Source organism: Oncorhynchus mykiss, chromosome 20 (genome assembly GCF_057628025.1).
Source record: "Oncorhynchus mykiss isolate SJ-2025 chromosome 20, ASM5762802v1, whole genome shotgun sequence".
Taxonomy (NCBI): domain Eukaryota; kingdom Metazoa; phylum Chordata; class Actinopteri; order Salmoniformes; family Salmonidae; genus Oncorhynchus; species Oncorhynchus mykiss.
The window spans coordinates 14,803,072-14,810,432 of NC_143041.1; the positions used below are offsets into that span (position 1 = coordinate 14,803,072).

The 7,361-nt window shown below is 40.7% G+C and overlaps 1 long non-coding RNA gene across 1 annotated transcript in view; it reads left to right on the top strand.

Moving 5' to 3' along the window:
* LOC110499584 (uncharacterized) overlaps positions 1 to 6,918 on the top strand; it is a 31,825-nt gene extending 24,907 nt beyond the window's left edge. Inside the window, exons 2-4 of the long non-coding RNA XR_002469981.3 lie at positions 4,563 to 4,691; positions 4,795 to 4,883; positions 5,187 to 6,918. This is a non-coding gene — a long non-coding RNA (uncharacterized LOC110499584). The remainder of the gene's footprint in view (positions 1 to 4,562; positions 4,692 to 4,794; positions 4,884 to 5,186) is intronic.
* Positions 6,919 to 7,361: the final 443 nt, after the last annotated feature.

A 7,361-nucleotide genomic window follows, 5' to 3' on the forward strand; every position in this document is an offset into this window, starting at 1 on the left:
GTCATTAATCTACACAAAATACACCATAATGTCAAAATGAAAACAAATTATACAAATGTTAGCGAAAGTAAAAAAACAACATCTTGTGAAATATGATATGATATGATTTTTTTTCTTCCTCTGTCCCCCACAAATACAACACATGTAAGGTCCTTCAGTCAAGTATTCCATTTCAACCACAGATTCAACTACAAAGACCAGGGAACTTTTCGAAAGCATCGTAAAGAAAGGCAGTGATTGGTAGATTGGTAACAATAACACAGCAGACACTTGAATATCTCTTTAAGCACGGTCAACGTAAAATGTATACTGTGGATGATGTATTTAACCACCGAGACACAACAAAGATACAGATCCTTCTGAACTGAGCTGCAGGAAGGATACTGCTCAGGGATTTCACCATGAGGCCATTGCTGTTTTTAAAGCAGCTACAGAGTTAAAGGCTGTAAATGGAAAACTGAGGATGGATCAACAACATTCTAGTTACTCCACAATAATGACCTAAATGACAAAGTGAAAATAAAAATAAAATGTTTCAAAATATACATCCTGTATGCAACAAAGCGCTAAAGTAATATTTAAAAAAAAAACAACAGCAAAAGTATGCCATTTTGGCCTAAATGCAATGCCTTATGTTTGTGGCAAATACATCACAACACATCACTGAGTAACTGCCTCATCATTTTCAAGAATGGTGCTGGTTGCATCATATTAAGGGTTTGCCTGACATCGGATTAGACTGGGGAGTTTTTCAGGATTAAAAGAAACGGATGGACCTAAGCACAGGCCTAGAGGAAACCCTGCTTCAGTCTGCTTTACACCAGACACTGGGAGAGGGACAATAAGCTACAACACAAGGCCACATCTACACTGGAGTTGCATACCAAAAAGGCAGTGAATGCGCTGACCAGCTAGCAATTGTCTTGACTGACATTTTCAACCTCTCTCTGGCCCAGTCTATAATACCTACATGTTTCAAGCAGATCACCATAGTTTCTTTGCACAAAATCTCAAAGGTAACCTGGGGCGGCAGGTAGCCTAGTGGTTAGTAGCCTAGTAACCTAGTAGCCTAGTAACCAAAAGGTTGCTGGATCGAATCCCTGAGCTGTTCCCCATGTGCTGAAGATGTGGATGTCAGTTAAGGCAGCCCCCCACATCTCTCTGATTCAGAAGGGTTGGGTTAAATGCAGCAAACACATTTCAGTTGAAGGCATTGTTGTACAACTGACTAGGTATACCACTTTCTTTTAAATGACTATCTATCGCCCCGTAGCACTCACATCTGTAGACATGAAATTCTTTGAAAGGCTGGTCATGGCTTATATGAACACCATCAACCCAGACACCTTGGATCCACTCCAATTGGCATACTACCCCAACAGATCCACAGATGACTCAATCTCTATTGCACTCCACACGGCCCTCTCTCACCGGGGACAAGAGGGACACCTATGTGATGAATGCTGTTTATCGACTACAGCTCAGCATTCAATGCCCTCAAAGCTCATTGCTAATCTCAGGACACTGGGACTGAACAACTCACCCTCTGCAACTGTACTCAACTTCCTGATGGGCCGCCCCCAGGTGGGGGAAGGTACTGTGGGCAACAACACATCCGCCATGCTGACTTTCAACACGGGGGCCCTTCATGGGTGCGTGCTTAGTCCCCTCCTGTACTCCCTGTTCCCCCACAACTCCAACACCATTATTACGTTTGCTGACGACACAACGGTGGTTAGGCCTGATCACCAACAGCATACTACAGCTGATAAATCTTTTTGCACGCAAAAAACCTCAACATTTATTTAAACATTTATTTTAGATAATCTGTCAATCCAAGTCAGGCAACTAAAATCAACTTTCTAGACAATGTTTGGTTTGTTGCAAGCTTGTTAGCTAGCTATCTAGCTATCTGGCTAGCTGGGTAATACAGAATACTTTAATTACCAGAACATATTTGACAACGTTTTGAGTTTTTATTAATCATAACATGAAAATTAACACATGGCAAGTTTGGCAAGATAAAATAGCTAACCTACAGTTGGGAATATGAAGAAAAATAAAAGCAATGCATTTTGACAGAGGAATTTAGAACTTGATTAACAGTGTTACCATACCAAGGCCAAAGTAAAAAAATAATATAACTGTATGTCTCTTGCTCGCACCCCTCCCCGGTGCTGGTTACCCAACGGGATGTATATAAGGGGTACACCGGCAAGAAAGTGGTGATAATTTTACATTTTGAAATGGGATCATACTGTATAAACATGGCCATATTTGTATTTTGTGAATTCTGTGTGAAATAGGTTTTAGACACAGTTCAGTAGGTTTTAGACACCATTCAGTTGTAAAGCTTACATGCAATTAAAGTGCCCACAATATTAGCCTACTTGCCAGTCTCGCACCAATTGCCATAAAATCCTCTAGCCCTTCACTACATTAATGAAATCCTTTGAGAGACATTAAACCATTAAATATTATACAATTATAAAATCAAAATTAATATTTCACTAATTTCAATAAAAAAATATTTGTTTATACTCTAGGTCCACCATCCTTTAGAAACTGAACATATTAATATCAGAGAACGATAGAACGTTGAAAGTACATGGAGCTTGGTTATCCCAGCTGTGAGGCAGACCCTAGTCTGTACTATCAGTCTTGTACTGCCTGATCTAGAGAGACTCAGTGGGGGGAATAGTGATTAAAACCAAGAGTTCTCCCCCCTCACTCTCTCTCATTCCCTTCCACTTTCGCTCTTCTTCTCTCTCTGCTCTCTACTGACGCACTAGGACCTCCCACGTCATTCTCTACATCCAGATCCAGCTCTTTTCCTCCCCCTCTAATAAAGACTTCTAAACTACTCAGCAGGCATACCTAGACTGATTAAACAAATAACTCAGCTCCCTGTATGTGTGCTGTGCGTGTGTAAGTGTGTGTTTGTGTGCGTGCACGAAGGAGGGACCATGCCTGCATGTGTGCGTGTGTGTGTGTGTGTGTTTGTGTGTGGAGTGCGAGATCTTTTAACACCTATTAGTACCACTCTCTCATTTCCTTTGTTTTGATGGAGCTTTTCTATAATGCCATTAAGAAGCTAAAACGGTACACAGGGCTCTGTGCGCCAGCCACACCCACAGCAACGATCCAATCAATTCGGTGACGCAATCATAGGTCAGTAGAGAGGAGAGTAGTGTAAGTGTAATCTTATGCAAGCGTTCTCAATTAGAACTTATATCTCCTTAGACAGCCAACGTCACCAGCAGTTTGATCGCCATATTGAAGCTGATCAATTGGTCACACTAAGCATGGGGTCATGTTCATTGAGAATGACGACGAGTCAACTTGATGGGGAGAAGAACGGAGAGTAAAGTGGGAAATACTACTTCATCAAATAATTATCACAGCCAAAGTGCGACCTCTTCTGAGCCCTTCCATAATTCCTACAACTTCATTTTACCATACATGCTTTATTGGTCATTTACACAGATATTCTGTCTCAGTGACCAACCTGTCACACAAAACACACCTCAGGCTGGGAGAAGCTCATGGACACTTAGGTTGGCAAGTTGAGAACAAGTTCTCATTTACAATTGCGACCTGTCCAAGATAAAGCAAAGCAGTTCGACACATACAACAACACAGAGTTACACATGGAGTAAAACAAACATACAGTCAATAATACAGTAGAAAAATAAGTCTATATACAATGTGAGCAAGTGAGGTGAGATAAGGGAGGTAAAGGCAAAAAGGGGTAAACTTAGGGGTAAAGTGCCTTTCTCAAAGGCATAACAACAATACCTGCTGTTGTTGCCGTATACAGTGATAATGTAGCTGGTAACCGTCTGGCTGCCAGATCACTCCCTGCAGGCAACTCGGGGGTTGAAACCGGCAATCTGCCGGTCACAGGCCTGCCTTTCGAACCTCGGCCCTACTGCCACCCCTATTCATTTTGCTCGTTCCTCTCTCCCTTTGCTTTGTTCACCATTTGACCTGGCTTATGAACCCGTCAAAGTATGTCATTTAGAAATGTGGGTGAAACTATCCCTTAAAAGTCTGCTGAATACTGGTGGGTTAAAAGTTGTTAAAAAAACAAACAGACTTGAACTTGATTCTGTTTGCTGTGATTAACTAGCCTGGCTGACGTGACCCACGTGACTCACAGTGCAGGGAGAGCTGTGACCGCACTTGTCTGGAAAGGAGGCCGTTTGTTAATGCAATATTTGCTCAGAAATTGTGCGCGGGGTTTGACCGGTTCTCTCAACTGTTTTTTTCTTCTCCTGAGATTGAGACCTCTCATTGTTCGGATTTGAAAATGCAACTATTGTAATAGAACGGGCAGCGCTCGGGGGCTGTGTGTGGCTGTGCGTGTGGGTGGCGGAGTGAGAAAGACACAGAGGAGCGCTAACCAGTAAAAGCACAGCCCCCTTCATTGTCGACACACTGTGCCAACAAGATCAAAGAGCCATTCCAAATGGAGGTCAAGAGGACTTTGAAACTTAGGTGCTAGCCAGACTAGTGATTAACTGCAATGGAAAAGTAATTGTTTGTCTGCTTTACGACAGATTGCTCAGGACTTCTCAATTTTTAACCCGGCGAAACTAGCTGAGAACTGGATTGCGGTCTTCGTGTACAAAATACTTTGAGTCGCCAGCCGAGAGAAGCAGGCCCAAGATCTTTTCTTCGAAGAGCAGGTATAGTTTGAAATGATGCTGCTGGTCATGCCTCAAGATGCTCATGATTTTCTTTTGCCTAAAACAATCAAGTTTATCACTAAACATTCTTCTCTCCGGATAGGAAAGGTAACATCGCCTTAAGACTTCTGTCAATGGCAGGAAGACATTCTTACCCGGCTTCGAAGAGACCAGAAAGTCCTTCATCAACTTGTAAGTTTAAATAGTGGATAGGCATAAGGGTATTCATGGGAAAATTAGATGACAGAATTTGTAAACACTGAATGAAAGGAACAGCATTTCAAAATATGTTATGCATAACTGCACACTCCAATGCATTGCTGTGTACATTAACCTTAGCCCAAAATGAATGGAAGATCTAGGCAACAAACAGGGAATGAGTGTTTATATGGATATAAATGGCTATATAATATACAAAATAAATAGTGTGTCAGTGTGCTTCCATGCTTTGCACAAGTCCTCATATTGTAAAATCTAATGATTTCTATCTAACAGGTTGGGACCAACATGGTTGAGTACCTGCACCAGGCAAAGGTGACCAGACCCTACCTATTTGTGTTGGCTCTTGGGGACAATTGTCTCTGCTCACAGGTGTTTACAATCATTAGCGGACAGGCATTGGAGCAAGGTACACTTTTTGGTGCACTGGATCAGTGCTTGAAGTTCTATTATGTGTTTGATATCAACTTTCCCAGACTGTGTGCCCCAGCATGGGAATTCCTACATGCCACGGTGTATCAGCTGCCAGGCTGTTGCGAGAATTTTTTTTTCTTCCACTGAACAAGAATGTATAAGTACCTGCTCTTGTATGTAGTGGGAGTGACAGGATAATTGTTTGTGTTCCTGTGAGTTTGTCACATCCTGACCATAGTTTGCTTTGTATGTTTGTATGTTTTGTTTGGTCAGGCTGTGATCTGAGTGGGCATTCTATGTTGGATGTCTAGTTTGTCTGTTTCTGTGTTTGGCCTGATATGGTTCTCAATCAGAGGCAGGTGTTAGTCGTTGTCTCTGATTGGGAACCATATTTAGGTAGCCTGTTTTGTCATTGTGGGTTATTGTCTATGTCAGTTGCTTGTGTCAGCACAGTTCTTATTATAACTTCACGGTTGTTAGTCCTTTATTGTTTTGTGTTCAGTGCTTTCTGTAATTAAAATATCATCATGAACACATACCACGCTGCATTTTGGTCATCGTGATAGAACAATGGCTGGATGAGCCATGAGTGTCTCATATTCCAATGCTAATATGCTCTTAAGACTATTTATAGCTCTGTTAAATTTACTTTTAGTTTGTTTTAATGAATTTGTGCCTGCTTTTTGCCTAGTCAATGGTATGTGCTTCTTTGCTTTTAGTTCAACTACTGTTGCACACAAATCTCTATATATTTGTATGAATAATATATGACATTCTTTCTATAACAATTTATTTGAAATACAAATGTTACATTTTGAGGATTGTGAATAGTGCTTTATTTATGAAATACAGTTATTACTTAAATATTGACAGTCATTAGTCCACACAATGTTTTCCACTTGTTCTCTATGTAACAATATTTTGTGTCACATCTGTCGTAAGGAGGAGACCAAGGCGCAGCGTGGTAAGCGTACATTCTTAATTTATTAAACAAATGAACACTGAAACAAAATAACAAACAACCGAACGGTGAAGCTATAGACATGAGTGCTAACAGGCAACTACATATAGACAAGAACCCACAAAATACCCAAGGGAATATGGTCCCCAATCAGAGACAACAATAAACAGCTGCCTCTGATTGGGAACCAATTCCGGCCACCATAGACATACAATAAACCTAGACTTACAAAAAAACCTAGATATACAAAACCCATAGACAAGGTAAAACTAACATACCCACCCTAGTCACTCCCTGACCTAACCAAAATAAAGAAAACAAAGATAACTAAGGTCAGGGCGTGACAATTTTGACCAAATGTTATTTTATGGCAAAACAGCAAGATGTGTGTGCTGTCACCTAAGATCGCTTAAGCAGTATGTGTCAGTGAATTTGAACATATATTGACTAGCTCTGACACTGTATGATCGATAGATCTGTGTTAATACCACTGAAGACAGACAGTGTCACACTCACCAATGCTTTGTTTTTCTCAGATTGCGATCTGAGTGTGCACAGCAATTTCAGCTGAGGCTTCAGTCATGTTTGAACTGATTGGTTCATGAAATAATATCAATCAATTTTAATAATCAATCCTAGCTTTTGAAATCTTAACTTATGAAATAACACATAATTAGGCAGTTGGGCTTTGTTTCGGTGTGCTATTTAAAAAATATATATTCTTTGTTCATTATTGTGGACAATTCTCTGACGTGCTGTGATGTATGTTCTGAAATGCAGGCAAAACAAATCAATTATTTAAAATTCGACATCGTTTCTTGATTGTGTGTATATGTTTGTAGGAAAGGGAGAGGGCACGATGGTAGAGAGTTCAAAAATATGCAAGCAAAATTGAAATTACGATGACACTGAAAATAACCCAAAGATTACATTAAAAATTACCCAGCTGCTAGCCAACTCATCTCAAATCATCTTTAACGATAAAGCAGCATGGCAATAATCCTCAAATCCTGGACAGCTGAGACTTAATGAGGCAGTCCACCTCTACCTACAGCGGTGTGGAGTAGAGGTCAGCC